Source organism: Octodon degus, unplaced genomic scaffold (genome assembly GCF_000260255.1).
Source record: "Octodon degus isolate 3935 unplaced genomic scaffold, OctDeg1.0 scaffold00073, whole genome shotgun sequence".
NCBI classification, from domain to species: Eukaryota; Metazoa; Chordata; class Mammalia; order Rodentia; family Octodontidae; genus Octodon; species Octodon degus.
Genome location: NW_004524649.1, coordinates 6,917,843 through 6,935,495, shown reverse-complemented (window position 1 = coordinate 6,935,495; position 17,653 = coordinate 6,917,843). Strand labels below are relative to the sequence as shown.

Here is a 17,653-nt window from a genome sequence, read left to right as displayed (position 1 = left end):
TGTTATGTTGAGCTGTGGGGGACTCAGGTCAATAATTTCTGACATTGCCAGTTAAACAGAAGACCCAATGCTATTGTGGGCTACTGGACTCTTTTAGAATATTTTTCTGAGTTTGTATACCTTTAATATTCAACAACGGAACTTAAAAAAAATTGGGGTATAACTATGAATGTACTGACCCTTTAAGTCAGTGACCTTCCAAACGCAAGAGGCTTCAGGGGTCGTTTTAGACCTAAACTGTGACCACGTGCACGCTCTTGGCTAACTTCCCACTGTGAGTGTTGACATTTGTGAGTTTACTCTGCTTGCCTGAGAAGAAATCTCTTGCTGCCTAGAAGTTTAAATGTTGCACTGAAGCTGTAGTCATGCTATGGTCCTTCTGTTTCTTAAATCTAAAGACAGTGCATGAAAATCTTCAGCCCAGTTTGTATTATCTCTTCCTTGCTTGTTTCCTCCTCTTTTTTTTTTTTTTTTTTTCTTAATTTCTAGAAGGCAGTGGTTTCTGGCCTGATTGAGTTGCATTTCATGGAATTGGGGGTCTTTAATGGCTGGACATAGATAGACATATAGTGGTGGCGTGGGGGGCGCCCTGGGTGGAAGTTTCTATCAACAACAGAAGCCACATGTCTGCGATAGGGGCTCACACAGGTGATAAGCCAGTGTACCCTTCTTGGCCACCCAGTCCAGCCCATTTTGCATTTTAGGGACCCATTCCTACTCAGCATCTTTTATGTATGTTCAGTGGAGATGTGGGAAAGAGTGAATCACAGGTCTTTGCCTAATTACCATATCCCAGAATGCCTGTTCAGATTTTTGTTTCTTTCTGTCTTTTTTTCATTTTCTCATTTTATGTATTTGATACAGGGTCTCACTACAGAGCTCGGACTTCTAGTGATCCTCCTGTTTTCAGCCTCCCCAGTGCTGGTATTACAGATGTGCACCACCATACCCGGGCTCGGTTGCCAGCTCAGTGCGCCCCCAGGGCGAGGCTAGTAGGGCACGAAGGACCAGTGATCAAACCCCAGTCCCTGTGCTTGCCAAAACAGGTGCTTAGTGTGTTGAGTTGTCTCACTGACCCCAAGATTTTTGTTTCATTTTATCTTTTCTTGCCTGTTCAAGTTTTAACTTGAAAAGTTTCATTTGTTTGCCAAGAGAAACTTAACTCATGGCTAGGAAGGGTCAGGAACGGCTGAGTGCAGCCAATATTCGCTGAATTTCCTTTGTGTTGTTCAGGTTCAAACTTCTCACACATGGTTTGCTTCACATATTTTTCTCTACAGAACCATGGATTAGGGATTACACCCTCATTTGAGTTGAAGTGACTCACCCAGAGTCTCTCAAGTAGATGGCAGCAAGGTTTGAATTTATACCTTCTGAGTAGAAACTCTTATAGTTTCTTAGATGCTGAACATCTCTGAAAGGACAAATGACTGAACGTTTCTACCAGGGATTCTGGCTTGAAGATGGAGGGGGCCATGAGGCCAGGCAGGGGTGGCATCTAGGGACAGGAACACAGCACAGCATGGATCTTTCTCTGGAGCTTCAGAGGGGTCATGGCCCTGCTGACATGTTGAAGTTGGCCAAGTGTAACCACTTTTGGATTTTCAGTTACAGAACTGTAAGATCTGGGGTTGACCAAAGCCGTAAAAACTTACGATAGTTTTTATGCTACGTAGGGTAGCAGCGATAGGAATCTCATCCACTACCTGACAATTGCAAAGCCGCCACAGCTGGGAAGTCTGAAGTGATGGACTGTGTGCGTCCACCACGTGGAGCCTTTCGGCCAGCGTTCATGCATTGCTATTTGATGGTTATGTGCGGGCTTGCTCATTTGGTTGTCACCCTCTCCCAGTCAGAATGTCCGGTCCCTTGAGTAGGACCTTGCTGTAGTGTCTTTATGGCTGTGTGCCCAGGGTCCAACCTGGAGGAGAAGCCCAGCCAGTATTTGTTGGATATTTTTACCATGAAACATTGTGACTATTAACTTACATTCTTGCAAATTATATAAGTACTAACAGAAATCAAAAGAAGGAAGAAGAAGCTGTGTTAAAAGTAGGTCACCCATTGAAATCAAAATATTAGCTTTGAGTATCCCTTTCTAATATTTGGTCATGCACAGAATTACTTTTGAGGTATTCATATCCCTCAGGCACTGAATGGTAGGTGAGTTGGCTGTCATGAAATGAACGCAACAGTGCATGCTGCGTCTTCACCAATGGTGTGTTCCGAGTTGCACTTTTATCATCACGTATTTTAGATAACGATAGCTGTGCTTTTATTGTAATTTCCATGTCACAGGCTGCTTGGCCTTCCATTCAATAGATAGGTCATCAATACTTATTGTTGGTTATTTAAAATATTGTGGGTTATTTAAGATGTTCTATTACTGTTCATCAGACACGTGGTGCATGAGTCAGCCACACATCACTTCGACTGTGCAGGGACTGGGCTGTTTGTTGCTGTCCCTGTCCTGTGCTAACCGGCCAGGATGTTGATGCTACTGGTGGAGCCAGGGCGCATTTGTGTGTCTGTGTGGAGCTCTGTGGACTCTCTACCCACCGTAGAGCTTTTGGGTTTTGTTTACATTTATTTAGAGGGTGAACTCCACCTGGCACCCACTGTCTCCACCTTGTCTCTTCCACCTCAGTTTGTGCTTCTGTCTAAAACTGTGGGGGCCACAGAGCATGGATGGGACAGTGGAGCCTGAGGAGAGTTACTAGCTGGGAGCTGAGGCAGAGGGTGGCTGGTATCGGGAGAAGGCATCACCCTCAGCAGATCATACAGTTTCCTTCCCTTTTTAAGGAGGCGATTTGTTTTTCTTATCTTCTCACTTGACAGTCACTTGGTTTTCCTATGTGCTCACTGCTCCTCTTATGATAAAATAAGAAGGAAGACAAAAAACGTAACCCTGCAATTTCATAAGTGCAGGGAGACGTCTGGGGTGGGGAGGGAATCTCCCAGGCACTGATGGTTGCCTGAGCTAGCAGAATGCACTGCATTAAAATCAGCAGAGCTAAGTTGGGAGGAGAAAGAGGCCCACTCCCAGGCAGATCTGGACAGTCGTTTTGCCTAAGATGGCAAGAACATCATCTTCCCATCTTGAGCTGAGCAAACCATAAATGGACACACCGTATCTGGATGGGTAGAGATGCACCTCTTGGCTTCTGCAGTGCTATAAATGTCTCTTGGCGGCTTTTTCTTCTTGGGGTTTGCTTTCCGGTGTCCAAGAGCACAGAAAGCATGATACGAAGGAGAGAAGGAAGAAGGGGCAACAGGAAACACACTAGCTTAGCGCACTTCTCCCTGCTGAAGGTTCCGAGCATCAGCACAGAATGAAGGGCTATTTTAGGAGACACCAGGAATGAAATCTTTTATGTTGATGTTGTGCAGGACTGATTTGTATTGTTCTGCTACCAGAGGACAGAGAAACTTTGTGATGTTCCGGCAGCTTTATAGTTTCTGCTGTGAAGACAGTGGTGAAGAAGAAACTTGGCTTACAGGCCAGGGATGTTGTCCGGAGCAGGAGTGCAGGACAGCAAGTCTAGAGGCAAGGGTTCTAGCCCAACTCATGCATTTCTGTACCCTCTCTTTCATTCTCAGTTTGCTCATGTGTGAAATGTAAGTGTTTGTGCTGAACTGTCTTTGCATTAGCAACACTAAATCTCTCTAATTTGATCATTAATTTTAAATCACTCGCCTCTCCGAAGATGTTGGAAATATGCTTCCTTCCAAGGCTAATTTACAGCCAGAGCAATATAGTTTTGCTTCCAAGCATGCCCTGAATCATTATTCATTTTTATTTCATGAGAATTACTCTTGTAAATGTGATTTTCTGTTGGTTTCCTAGAGTCATTGAAATCGCACAGCTCGATGGATTTCTTTTGCATGACATAAATTTCTGGGCATAGTAGAAGTCACTGTTTTCCAAAGAGAGGTCCTTGGGTTGTCAGCATCAGCACTCTCTTGGGGGTTCCTGTGTGTTTGGTCACAGTGTGTGGTCTTGGGTCCCACCCAGACCTGCTGGACCTCTGAGAAGGAGAATCAAAAAGTTCTGCTTAACAGGGTCTCTTTCCACACAGGAGGGAGAAGTTTGAGAAGCGTTACTATGAACCAGGGCACAGGTGCCAGGATTTTCTTCCATACCTGTGAACACATAGTCCACTCAAGCACGCAGAATGATCCTTACAGTTCAGAGGCTGACTGTCCCTCAAAGGCCATGTGGTGAAGGTTGGGTCACCAGGCTGTGGCATTCCTGGGTGGGACCTGTAGGAGGTGGGGCGTTGTGGAAGGAAGTGAGGTCATAGGGGATGTGCCCTTGAGAGGGACAGCCACTTCCTGTCTCTTTCTTTGCTTCTTAGCTTCTATGAGTTGAGAAGCCCCTCCCCCATGGGCTTCCACCATGATATTCTGCCTCACCACAGGCCCAAAGTGACTGAGAACTAAAAACTCTGAAACCACATGGTGAGATAAGCTTTTTTCTTCATAAGTTGTTTACCTTGGATATTTTGTCATAGTTCTGAAAAGCTGACTAACAAACATGGTGGCCGTACTTCAGACTAAGCAAGAGGCCATGTTGGAAATACTGAGATCAAGACTCTTCTGTGTCAGTGGCACAGCTGTAGCTTTCTTGAGGGCCTTAAGATACAGAGAGAAGCTGGGACCTTCTCAGGGCTGAAAGGAGAGTGGATCTCTTTTCTTCCTGAAATGGAAGGCTAAACTCCCTGAGGTTGAAGGAGTGGTGTCTTCATTGACCTTGGAAAGAGCCCCAGATGCACTGGACACACTGAAGCACTGGAATGCTGGGAAGACGGCAGGCAGGGCACAGAGGGCATTTCTGAGGGCTGCAAGCGGGCATGGTATTCATGATTTAGCGATTGTCTCTGTCCTGCAGTGCTATTTTGATAGTTGGTCCTTGGCTGTGACTGCCTGCCCTGTGGAGAAGATGGGCACCAGCAGGTGCCCAAGGAGGTGCCCCCCCATTGAACAGCAGGATGAGCTGCTCTTCCTGGAGCTCCGAGCTGCAGATCAGCATTGGTCCAAGGGTTTGCACCAGTGGTCAGATTTTCAAGAGTGACCTACAGCAGTGAGGGTGCTTATGTACACATATTGTCCATAGTGTGTGTTTATTAACATGCTTGTGTTCATGCAGGCTGTGTGCACGTGCACACACAAACACACACACACGTGCACCTTCTAAGCATGGGTCCCCAGTAGAGGGCATTGTGAAGTGTCTGTGCTTACCCAGCCTTGCTGGCACTTGCCGGGAAGATGCTGATCATGTAGGAGCTGCCAGGCATTTCCTCACCGTAAGCTCGCTTATGCTGAACTCCACACTGCTCCGGAGTTCCTCTTCCCACTCTGACTGCTGTCTCCTCATGGAGTACTCAGCTCACTTCTTACACCTGCAGTTGTCTTAAACATCACCAGGGCGCCATCAGGGCCATTTGATGTGGTGGCACCAGGCTTGCCCTGCACAGATGCCCAGTGTGGTGGGAAGGGAACGGGACTGTGGCCGAGACCTGCATCCTTGGCGAAGGAGCTGCCCTTGCTGGCGTGAGTGACAGTGCCAATCACACGGCTTCTTCTCTGCACCTTGCTGGCCTCCACTTTGTGCAGAGTCCAGGCCTTTAATCATTCCTGGAGAAAGCTCCTAGGGTTACCTTTAAACCAGGTCCTCTGAGTATCCTGGCCTATGCCAGTGTCCAGCAAGCAGGGTCTCCATTCTTTCCTCTTCGCACTGTCACCCCTCAGCATCCCTTGGCTGCACTGTCCCTGCCTTTTTGCTCAGGCTCACTTCTTGCCACCTATCACCTTCATGTTCTGGACTTGTTCTCAACTGGTTGGCTTCTCAGGTCCTCGCTGACAGTTGCAGGCCACCACCCTGGATGGGTTTCACCAGCACTGCACTAATAAAAAACCCCCACATTCTCCTTCAGTGTGATGTGCACAATGAGGGCGGACCCAGCTGCCTGTACTTGAGGTGCCCACATCCAGCTCTAGCCTCTCTCAGAGGAGCAAGTCCCTTCTACAGAATGGGAGGTCAAGGTACATGCGGTGAGCAAGCAGATGTGACAAAGTGCACTCTGGGTGACACATCAAGAGCAGCACAGGCTTAACTCCTGCTTTCAACACTTGCAAAGAGTTCACAGAATGACAGCTCTCAGATATTTAATCTGGATCTTGTCTAGGTCTAACTCAACTCCTATGTTCCTGACTCTTCACAGTAGCTGCTTGTCAGCTTTTCTTTTTCAGATTGTTTTCATAATTTAATTGGATAGAGTTAAGTTGATTTTTACAGAGGAGCCACTCTCTGTTGGTGCCACTTGGAGCTACTAAGAACAGTCCCTGCCCTGTAGACATGGGAAGATGGGCAGATGTGAATGAAACAACAGTTGTGAATCTCCTTAAATGTGATATGGGGGACACTGATTCCCCCTGGCAGGGTTGAATGCATGCAGCACACACCAGAACTGGCTTGTGCATTCACATTATATATATTTTAACCTTAAAATTTCAAATCAACAAATGCCAGTCGTATGCATTTGAGACATACAAAGTAATGATTTGATGTATGCATTGTGTACTGATGACCACAGGTGGCATATTAATGAATAATCCTTCCCTACCTTTGGTTGCCATTTGTGTGTGTGTGTGTGTGTGTGTGTGTGTGTGTGTGTGTGTGTTGCAAAGGCACTTCTAAATCTACTTCATGTAAATGATACAGTATTAACTTTTTTTTTTTGAGACCTGGTCTCACTATATATCCAGGCTGGCCTTCAACTCACTATGTAGCCCAGGCTGGCCTCAAACTTGCCATGATTCTGTTTCAGCCTCCTGAGTGCTGGGATTACAAGCATGTGCAACCGTACCTGGCTGTTATTACCATGCCATACCTTGGAACCCTAGAACTCACTCATCTAGTGAATCCAAGTTTGTGCTCTTTGACCAACTTCTCATTTTCTCCCATCACCTATCTTTAAAATAAATTACCATTGCCAAAGTAATTAATAGATCATTTCCTGCTTGTGGAGGTGGAAGACATCACAGAATGACAGTGTCCTTTTGGAGCACCCTTGACCCAATCACCTATCCAGAAGCCAGCCTGTAATGAAGTGGAAATAAGCTGGTTTATGTCTATTTTCACTTCTCCTGGGCAACCTGACCTCCCACTTTCTTAGATGGGAGAAATCTGTGCATTTCAGGCTGCCTCTTATGTGGGAAGTTGATCTACCTCTTCCTTTTCACTATCAGAAGAGCCTCCCAGGATACCCCATGTCCCTCCTGTGCCCTGGCAGTGCTTTCCTGATAGGAAGCTACAATCCAAGCTTCCAAGTAGGTCTGATCAGTGGGGAGCACAGGAAATGGGGAACAAGAACATTCTCTTTCTGATCCCCCAGTTCTCTCTTTCTGCTTCAGCCCATGTCTGCAGCAGTAGTTGGGGCAGTCCTGCCTCTCATGACCTGTCCAGAGCACCACTCCCACATGGAGGTGCTGTCAGCTCCTTGCTATTTTTTTCTCAGAAGCAAGCCATCACAAATAGGACTTTATTTATCACTATTAAAAATCTGGATCTTAAACGGACTCTTGCACTGGTGGCTCATATCCATCAGCTCGTTCAACTTTAGCCCCAGTCTCATCTCCAGTAGCCTTTCCAGAGCTGCTACCTTCACCATGAAGCTCCATGAGTTTTCCCAATTCAAACTTGGGCTTCTTCAGCATTTTTACTTTTCTGATGAAGACATCGTGAAGAGGGTAGATAGGTTGGCAAGCCTTTTCTATGTCTTTCCCAATACTGTCTGTAATCAGTTTATTGACCACTTCCTTCGAGTCATTTGTCTGCACCTCCCGGGTCATGATTTCCATCATCTTCTTCCGGATCTGGTGGACCTGTTGGTGCTGAGCATAAGAGGTCTTCCGTATCTGATTGTTGCATTTTTTAGTAAAGCCAACGTAGAACAGATGAAGCGAATAACCATCGGTAGTCTTGACATCAACATGAGCTTCGATCATGGTCTGCCATTTTTTGACCATGGAACACATTTTTGTCCTGGGTGAGGTCCATGCCATGGAAGTTAGTCAGGCAGTTTTTGCCCTGAACATCTTCAGTTATTAGCTTGAATTTTCTAAAGGTAACTTCATCATTCTGCAGATCAGCAAGGCTCACTTCAAGCACACGACCTTTGAGCCCATCAGATGCAATTTTGGTTCCTTGGGTTCTGGTGATGAGTGTTTTTCCAATATTTCTTATGTTGAACATAGCCGGCGCCTTCACATCATACCAGTCTTTCTTAGAAAATGGATCAACCACTTTCTTCTTGGCTCCTTTTTTGCCGCCTTTTGAAAGGCACTTGTTCTTGCCTACCACCATGGTGCTGCTCAGAGAGTCAAAAAGGAGCCCCCTGCTATTGTTTCTAATCTCTGGTGTGCCTCGACATCCCCTCCCACTGTACTGCTACAAAGCCAACTCCCTGTATTCAATCCCCTCCATTTGAAATAACTAGGCAGGTTTCCATTTGCCTCACTGGCTTTGAAATCTGCCTTGCTTTTGTGGATATAACAGGGATTCTTTGGCCCATTCTTTAGCCCATCCCATCTTGTTGGATATTTTAGTTGTTTTTATTGTTTTCCAGTCACAAACAGTGCTGGCTTTGAGCATTCCTGAACAATGACCTTAGCATATAGGTGTAAAACAATTCTCCAGTTGACACCAAGCTAGCTTACTAGCTGTGGTATCCATGTTTGACACTGAAACCTCTTCAAGTGACCTCTGGGGCTCAGATGCTTTCATATTCCTGCAGTCTGTGGCAAGCAGCTGTGCAGGGAAAAGTTGTCTGCTAAGTAGCAGTTGACTGAGTGGAATGAAGAAGTGAATGCTGTCCATCTGGAAATGGGAAAACACTGCCCTGTCGACCTTGCAGGGACCACTGTGAGGATTTCATGGCTGCTGACCCTGAGCAGAGTACGTGTTATTTTGGGTGACCTCACTCATGGTGTTAATCTAGAACCGGAGTCTGTTGCTTTGTTCAGTACCCAGACCAGCATAGAAGTTTACTGTGTTGCAGCCAGTGTAAATGGAAAGGTACATTTTCCCTATGAAAGAAGTCAGGTGTATAATGTGATAGAGACAGTGTTGTGATGTTGAGGCTGAATGCAGGTGTGGATAGTGGTTGCTACAGGTTAATATCACGACGTATCTCAGGGCAAGCAAGCAGCTGCTGCCTGGAGGAGCACAGAGTCCCCTTCCCTCCCCTAGGAGCTGCTCACTATATGCTGGTATCCTCTACCTCACAAAGTTATTAGGCAAGGAAAAAAAAAAAAACTTAAGAGTGAACATTCAAGACCTCTCATCCACAGTGTGACAGAAGACCCAAGAACTGGAATGCACATATAGGAAGGAGAGAAGGAGTGTCCTTGAAGATTACCTCAGTCTATTTTCTGTTGTTATAAAGAAATACCGGAGGCTGGTTATTTTGTAAAGAAAAAGAGTTTTAGTTCAGTTTGCAAGGCTGAAAGTCCATACATCCTAGTTCCATCTCTGATGAGGGCCTCATAGCACCATGGTGGAGATTAATGCAAGAGAGAGAAACAGCTGTGTAGGACAAGAAGCCAGAGAGTGGAGAGGTGCTGTATGCTCTTTTAGAGACTCACTCTCACAAGTTCTTCTAGAACTATGTCCACCCCTTCAGCCCCCTTGAGGGCAATGTCTCCAATGACCCAGCATCCTCTCAATATGTCCCATCTCTTAAAGGTCATCTCCTGAGGTCACCACACTGGACCATGTCTCCATCATGTAGACTGTTGCGGGAAGACTTGCAGCTGGACCCTGCTGGTATGGCTGATAGCTCAGTGTCTGCAGGTTTACTAAGCTCACTTAAAAAATTGAGCTAGGAGTTTACCTCTTATTTCTGAACTGTTAGAGACACAATTGTAGGCTGCAGTCACTTCCAAATGCTGCAATTCTAGTTAACGGGCACTCTTAATACATAGGTCTTGGCCTAAAATGCTGATAGAAGTGACTGTCACAGAACAGGTATGTGAGGAGCTCAGACCTCACAAAAAGGGGAGATGGTCCAGTGTGCTTCACCCTTGTTCCTGAAGATTCTCCAGATTATGAGTTTCAGAGGCCTTACGTTTCAGGAGCTGCACACTCACATTCATTTCCCTTTCTAACGTAACACAAAGTCCTTTCTCTGGTGGCAGGAGACCTGCTGTGCAGGCCAGGCGGGCAGGCCCAGGTTGGGGTGGTAGCTGCAGTGGTGGTCAGATCAGGATGGGATCCGTGAGCAGGAGCATCTGTCGCCTGCCTTCAACCCTGCTGCCTTCTGCAAGTCACCTGCAGAGGGACTGCTTGAGCATCACCTTCTGAGGCTGCTGGGGAGGGATCCCTGTAATGTCACAGGAAACCACTCTCAGGGTCAGCATCTGTTCCTGTCTCATGCAGCTCTTCCTGACAGCAGCCACTCTGAAACATCTACAAGCCAGCACGGCCGGGCTGGAGTTAGGGTGCAAAGCTGGTGCTGCCCATTTTCTCCTTGCACAGGATAGCTCACTATCTGAGCCCAGGAATTCCATATCCATGGATTCAGCCAACCATGGTAAAAAATAATCAGGAAAAAAATAATGTCCATATCGAACATGTAGAGTTTTTTTTTTTTTCTGGTCGTCATTCTCTGAAGAATAGAATATAAAAACTATTTTATGCATACATTAGATGATCGCAGGCAAACCAAAGATGGCTTAAAGCACATGGGGAAAAGTGCATGGGTTATAAGCAAGGACTTTGTCTATACTGGACTTGGGTATCAGTGGATTCTGGCGTGCGTGGAGGGTCCTGGATGTGGGTATCAAGCAATGATAGGAGTGCTTGGGTTGTGCGAACACACACAGTCATCAAATGATGAGCATTAATGCCCGGCTGAATGCAGCTGGGTTGCAGTTTGCCCCGGAGAGACAGCACTTGGCAGGAGAGAAGTGCTGCTCCCATCAGGCCCCTTAGTCCTGTCTGCCCCTTACCCCATCCCCCGCCTCCACAGTGCCTCTGACGGAAGCCCGCGCCTGCGTCTTGCTTCCGTTGATTTTATTTTCTGTGGGTTTTACAAGCGCCCGAGTCACTGTAACATTTTCCTGCTGCCTTTTCTATTTTCAACCCAAATAGGAAGTGACAAGGATGGCTTCATCACAGCAAGAACATGATTCATTTTGTTACTTTCTTTAAAACTCTATAAGTGCACCTAGCATAAGGACTGTAGATCGCCTGATGAAAATTCACAGCCGCTACCCAAGGTGACCATGGCTCTCCCTTCTACGCCCATAGATTTGTTCCACCTGTCATTGTAAGTTATTTCAGGGTAATCTGTGTATATTTTCCTTCGCAGAATGTTGTGTTTGTGAGATTCATCCAGTCTGGTGGTGGATTGCTTGTGCTCATTGCCATCCACTGTCTTATTGTGACAGTTGGTGGATGCTGGGTGAATCCCAGTGCTTGTCTGCTGTGGCTCGTACTGCTCTGCACCTGTCTTTCTGTGGCCACGTGGGTGATTCTGAGACAGCCCTGGAGATACCTGTGTTCAGCTACAGTGGATCCTACCTGAGAGGCTTCCAAAGTGGGCATCCTTATTTAATGTGTCACTTAGATTTTAAAGCAAAGTGGATCATTGGTTTGGAAATGTGGTCATATTTGTTGGATAGAAAGTGATTACAGGCAAGCCACAGCCCAGAAAGAACTGAACCCTTGGGGAGGGAACAACCGCCAGTGCCGAGGGGTCCCTGTCCCACTTACCCTTTTCTGGATTTGGGTCCTGTGGCCTCCAAGGAGATGACCAAATTTTGCCCTCTGGAGGCTGAACAGCAGCCACGATAGCAGTCGTTAGTATTACTGATTCTCCTACTCTTTTTTTTTTCTCCTTCCTCCACTTCCCTTCATCTTCTTATAACACACACACACACACACACACACACACACACACACCCCTTGTGTGTACGAGGACCAGCTCCTAAGGTAGTGAGACAGTCAGGGGAAATCATAGCATGGAGAGGAGTGTTAATTATACCCGGGAAAGTGTGATCTCAGTCTCTGGAGCTCTTTAGAGAGAAGCTTATTTAAAAAAAAAAAAAAAAAAGAATGAATCTTTCCAAAATTACCACGTCTGGGCCGCCGGTAGACTCTGGCTCCTCTCTGTGCTCTTAGCACAGTGCTAGAAATGTGCTAATGCTGTGTTACGCAGTCTGGGCAGTGCCGACAGAGCGGCCAGCCTGTCTCCTGAGGACTGCTTGACCTTTCCAGCCATGGAACCTGGGACTGGGGATCCCTCTATGGCACCTCTGCTGTGCCTGTGAATTCCTGTCACTGTGTGACTCCCTCTTGATGATAGTGGGAGCTTTGATATGGGGCACAAGGCTCACCCCTTATTGGCTGCATGCAGGAGGGATGAGGTGCTGCTGGAAAGGAGGACATTTCCTTGGGACATTGGTCAACCCGCCGATGGTTGACGTTCCTTGGGTGATTGACCCTCTGCTTCTGTTCTTCATCCAGTGTGGCAGAGGAGCCTGAGCGTCTGCAGCAGGCCAGGTGTGCCAGGGTTCATTCAGTCAGTGCACCAGCCCTGCCGCATTATTTCACGCCACCTGGCAGGTCACAGGTTTGGGAGTCTGAGATCACAGGGCATGGAGTGGAGGGGAAAGATCTGAAAGCCCCTCTTGTCCTGTTCATCTGACTTCTACATACTCTACCCTTTGTAGAGCATGTGATGGTGGCTGCAGCCTGTTGGGATGACATTCTCTGCCAGTGGAGGTGCAACCATAGCAGCTGTCCACACCTGGGTTCTGTGTGCAGACCACTGCAGAGCCCTGTCTTTAGGCCAGGCCCAGGGACTCCCAGATGTTAGCCTGAGGAGCCCCATGGCTTCCTCTTGATGATCATGAAGACATTGGTGGGGAGGCCACTTGGACACAAAGGGGTGTCCCAGGAGCATGCCCCCCTGACTGGGCAGAGGCAAGTGAGTGAGTTGGCTTGGATGAGTGCTTGTCCCCGCCAGTGGTTCTTTCTATTTTGAGCCAGGGACATCACCCTCTCCATGGGCACTGCGCAGCACAGGGCCTGGCTTTTAGGTCACTCCATGGACTGCATTCTGCCATGACTGTTGGTGTGGAGCGGGTGATTTGGGGCTGATCTACATCTCCTCTGTCTTCTCTCTGGATGCCCCCAACTCTAAGGGCCTTAAGAGATGGTCACTTAACACAGTGTGAGAAAGGTGACGTCTCACTTCCCCTTCTGTTAGTGTCTTCTGAACTTCCAGTGTCTCAGAAGTTTCCCTAAGCCAATAAAGCTATATTAATAAAGCAGTCTTCTCCTTTTTCCTGGAAGCTCATTGTGGGCCAATGTAACTGTTAGTCAGGGCTCTGTTCACCTTGGGTGGTCAAGGTGCACAAGGTTTCTGTGATCACAGCCCTGCTTTGTGTATCTAGCTGGAGGAAGGTGATGGTCTTATTATGTCGTAATCATCTGCAGCCCCTCTGTACCGTGTTGTCTGTTCACTACCAGAGGTGGCTCTGAAAGGAGCATTTATATTATAAAACCAATCTCCTTTTTCAGCTGATTCTAAATCTTAGGTTACTGGGATAGTAACGATGACCATACAACAGGGTGGACAAACTATGTGTGTTTCAGGGAAACCTGTATGGGTCCTGCAACAGCACAGGTCCCTTGTAAAGGAACAAGTGGAAGATGAATCTTGCTCCCCTCCAAAGAGGAATCTTGCGCTTGGGGCTGGCAGAGCCTGATGCCTGGGCAGCTGAGTTACTGAGGGAAGAAGCAGACGAGGCTGGGATGAAGATGTCTTCCATGCTTGTCTAGTTATTCCCACTGGGAGCTCCATAGCACAATGACATCAGAGGTGGTCCTGTCTTGGGGACAGAGGTGTGCCTTTTGTAAACCTGGATCTGTCATTTATCAGCCCCGGGCTGCCCCTGCCATGGGCAGAGAGATATATGTGCCTCTTGAGTGAGGCTGCTTCTCTGAATATGACTGGACAGGGAAGGGGTCTGGTGGCCAGCAACCCTGAGCTCCATGACCCCTATGGCCTTGGCTGCCATAGGCTTTCAGCCTTCCCAACCCTGTCCTTGTGAACAGGGCTACTCCTTGAATCAGGCCATTGGGGCAGGTTGGCGGCTGTGTTTGGCCCATGGTTGGTGCGAGGAGAGCAAGCCACCTATGTCCAAGGGCTCCGGGCTGTGGGGTGGAGCAGGGCCAGGAATGCACCCATCTGGGGAAGAGTCCTTGTGCAAATCCTGTGGAAGACAATATTTGTTGGCATCTTTGCCCAGCCAAATATTCTTTCTCCGTCTGTGTGCTCTGAGATACCAAGGTTTGTGGGCATACCAAGTGGGGCTGGGCAGCTCCTCAGGCCAAGACCTCTTTCTGAGGATGGCCTGACCCCTCTTCTGGTCACTATCTCTCCACTGCTTTAGGCCTGAGTTGGGCTGTGGGTTGGAAGATCACACCAGTCTCGTGCAGGCTGGAGTAAGTATGGAATTGGAACACAGAGGCTGTGCATCTGCAGGTGCAAGTGAAGAGCTGGACTATTAGCTAAGACAGCCTCAAGTCCCAGTTGCAGGGGCTCAGGCCTGGATACTGGAAGACAGAGAAATGCTTACTGAGCAGGCCATGGGCATTTCCCAAGTCTGTGTGATAAGTAGGTAAGAGTGGTTTCCAACCAGCAATTCCATGTGTCTGTGTCAGCAGTGCTTGTGGATGAAGGTAGAGTTTTTAGCTCTGTCCCTTCTTGGGTGAATGGGAGCTCTCCCATGCTGGAAGGCCCGAGTCTGTGTCAGAGCTTTCGCACACTTGGCTCCTGCTGAGAGCAGTCGTCATGAATAGGGGGTCATTTTACTGTCCAATAAATGGCTGCCCTTTGTATCTTTGGAAAAAGGTGCTGAGAAATGGATGTGAAAGGCTGGGGAAATGCTGAATAATAAGTGAACCTGATCCCACGGCAGCAGTGAGTCTGGAGACTGAATGGCTCCCTTTGATTGACCTGGTTATACTGGCAAGGTCCCTGAACTGGGGCTTTGGAGAAAGCAATTGACTTGAGCATATCTCTGGCTCTCGATGCTATCAGATTCCCAGCCACAGAGCCTCACTGTACCTTCCCAGCCCACAACTGACTTTTGAGATTTGAGAATAATAACCCAAAAGTTTTCCTGTTAAAGGTGGAGAAGGTGAGGTGCAGGGTTGTGTGTGGCATACTGGAGTCCAGATCCAGGAGGAAGATGGATTTACAACTCGGAGGGAAGAATGTTGGCATCTCCAGGCCAGACTGTCTGGTCCCAAGGGGTAGAAATAAAAACCCCATTTTCTGTCTGTGTTTTAGCTTCATTCACCCATTTACTCGCTTGCTTATGGAGCTGGCAGACAGCTGTGATGGGAAGCCACACTTGCTGCTCTTGTGTTGGAGATGCCCCATATAGATTGGAGTTTGGGGATGCAGTTTGGGCTGTGAGAAGACACAGCCCTTCACTCTTTTCCCAAAACTGTACTACAAGCAGCTGGAATTGCAGCCAACATTTTCTGCACATGATGGTGTCCTGAAAAATGCCAGTCACTTGTCAGCTGTTTTTCTGAATTTGCAGGACAGGTTCCCTCACACCTTGATAAATAGTCATTTTCAGAATTTGTAAGCCAAGACCATCCTACAGATATGAAGCACACTCATGCTGATGATTTTGCTCAGGTCATTATGAATGAGGAAGTTCGTAAGGTGTTATACATATGCCAAAGGATAACCCAAATACTAGACACATATGTAGATCGGGAATATTCTGGTGAATGTACAAATACAGGCAGAATTGTCTTCTCTTACAGCTGGGGGAAGAAGTTATGGAAATTGCTCCAAAATTTGCATTTATAGGTAATTATTTTGTATCACTATCAATTTATAGAGTTGCAAAAGACCTTAAGGGCAATGAAAAGTTAAACAGTCTAAAAGTGTGTGCTGTAGAAAATGTATGTTTTTCTATCAAAGCATAACATATTCTCTGTTCTTAGTAAATTTCAGTATTTTAAGCATTTGATTTTCTCAGAAAGGGCCCTCTGCTTCCTTTTAACCATGTAAATGGCTATAATAATTTCTTTCTCAATAAAAGACTAGCAAATAGAATGCAGCAAATCATCAAGATGATCATACACCACGCCCAGGTGGGATTCATCACAGGAGTGCAAGGATAGTTCAACATATGCAAATCTATAAATGTAATACACCATATAAACAGAGCTAAAATAAAAAACCATGTGATTATCTCAATAGATGCAGAAAATGCTTTTGACAGAGTCCAATGCTCATTCATAATAAGCCTACAGGAAATTAGAATAGATGATCTGTACCTCAATCTGATAAAAGCCATCTATGGCAAACTAACAGCCAACTTTATTCTAAATGGACAAAACCCAAAAGTTTTCACTCTAAAATCAGGTATAATACAAGGCAGTCCACTCTCATCATTTTTTAAATATAGTTCTGGAAACATTAGCCAGAGCAATTAGACAAGATAGAGAGAGAAATAAAAGAACTAAAAATTGGAGAGGAAGAAGTTAAATTATCATTATTTGCAGATGACATGAGTCTCTACATAGAAGATCCGAAAGACTCTACCAAGAGACTCCTAGTGGGAGTGTAGACCGGTAAAACCTCTGTGGAAATCAGTGTGGAGAGTCCTCAAAAAACTAGTATTAGAAGTCCCATTCAACCATATATTCGTCTGCTGGGTATTTTTCTATAAGAATTGAAAACATCATACCACAGTAATATATGCGCACCCATGTTTATACCAGCACAATTTGTCATAGCTAAATCTTGGAAAAAACCCAAATGTCCATAAGGAGGAATAGATTAAAAAGATGTGGTATTCTTATACAATGGAGTATCATTCAGCTATACAGAAAGATAAACTTGAGGCTTTTATAGGTAAATGGTTGCAACTAGAGGCTATACTTATAAATGAAATAAATCAGATCCACATGTGTAATAATCACATTATCTCCCTAGTGTAAGAACCTCAAAGAGTAAATCAAATCTGAAAGGCACAATAGATATAGTAAAAGGGAGGGAAACTGCTCAATGAACAATTGGGATGAAGGAAAGGAAAAATAAAAGGAAGAGGGAAATCATGTATGTATATACACAGGATAAGCTAAGATGATTGTACTACTAATTTCTAGAAGTGTTTTGAAGGTTGCAGTTAATACTTAAAATTTTTATTTTGACTAATTTTACATGCTTATGTCTGATAATCTAAGCAACTATCCTGAAGACAACAATGTACAATATAACAACTCTTGTTGGATATCTATCATTGTTTTTTAAATTGTATATCATTTTTAATGTCTTATATATTTTTCTATTCTCTTTAAAATAAAGAATTCTCTTCATTTTGAATTGTTTTGTATCTATTTTTATGATATTAAAATACAGGTAGTTGTTACTCTTTTTTTTTCAAAGTTTTATTGATAAACAGATAGCAATGAGAGTTTCAAATCAAATCGGAAGTACAGTTTCAACAAATAATACACTGCATATATTCTTAGTGGTTAATTGCTATACAAGAAGTGGACTTGTGATCCTATTTACAAACACCATTAGAACAAATCATTCTATTCATT

The 17,653-nt window shown here is 45.8% G+C and overlaps 1 protein-coding gene across 3 annotated transcripts in view; it reads left to right on the top strand.

The window, feature by feature from the left end:
* The window catches only part of Slc24a3 (solute carrier family 24 member 3), a 491,099-nt gene that overhangs the window by 17,784 nt on the left and 455,662 nt on the right, over positions 1-17,653 (top strand). The window contains exon 1 of one of the 3 annotated variants that reach the window (XM_023720227.1): positions 11,237-11,333. The exons of the other annotated variants lie outside the window; for them this stretch is intronic. The gene's annotated coding sequence lies outside the window, so the exon portion shown is untranslated. Of the gene's footprint in view, positions 1-11,236; positions 11,334-17,653 lie in introns of those variants that run through there. 3 annotated transcript variants of the gene reach the window in all.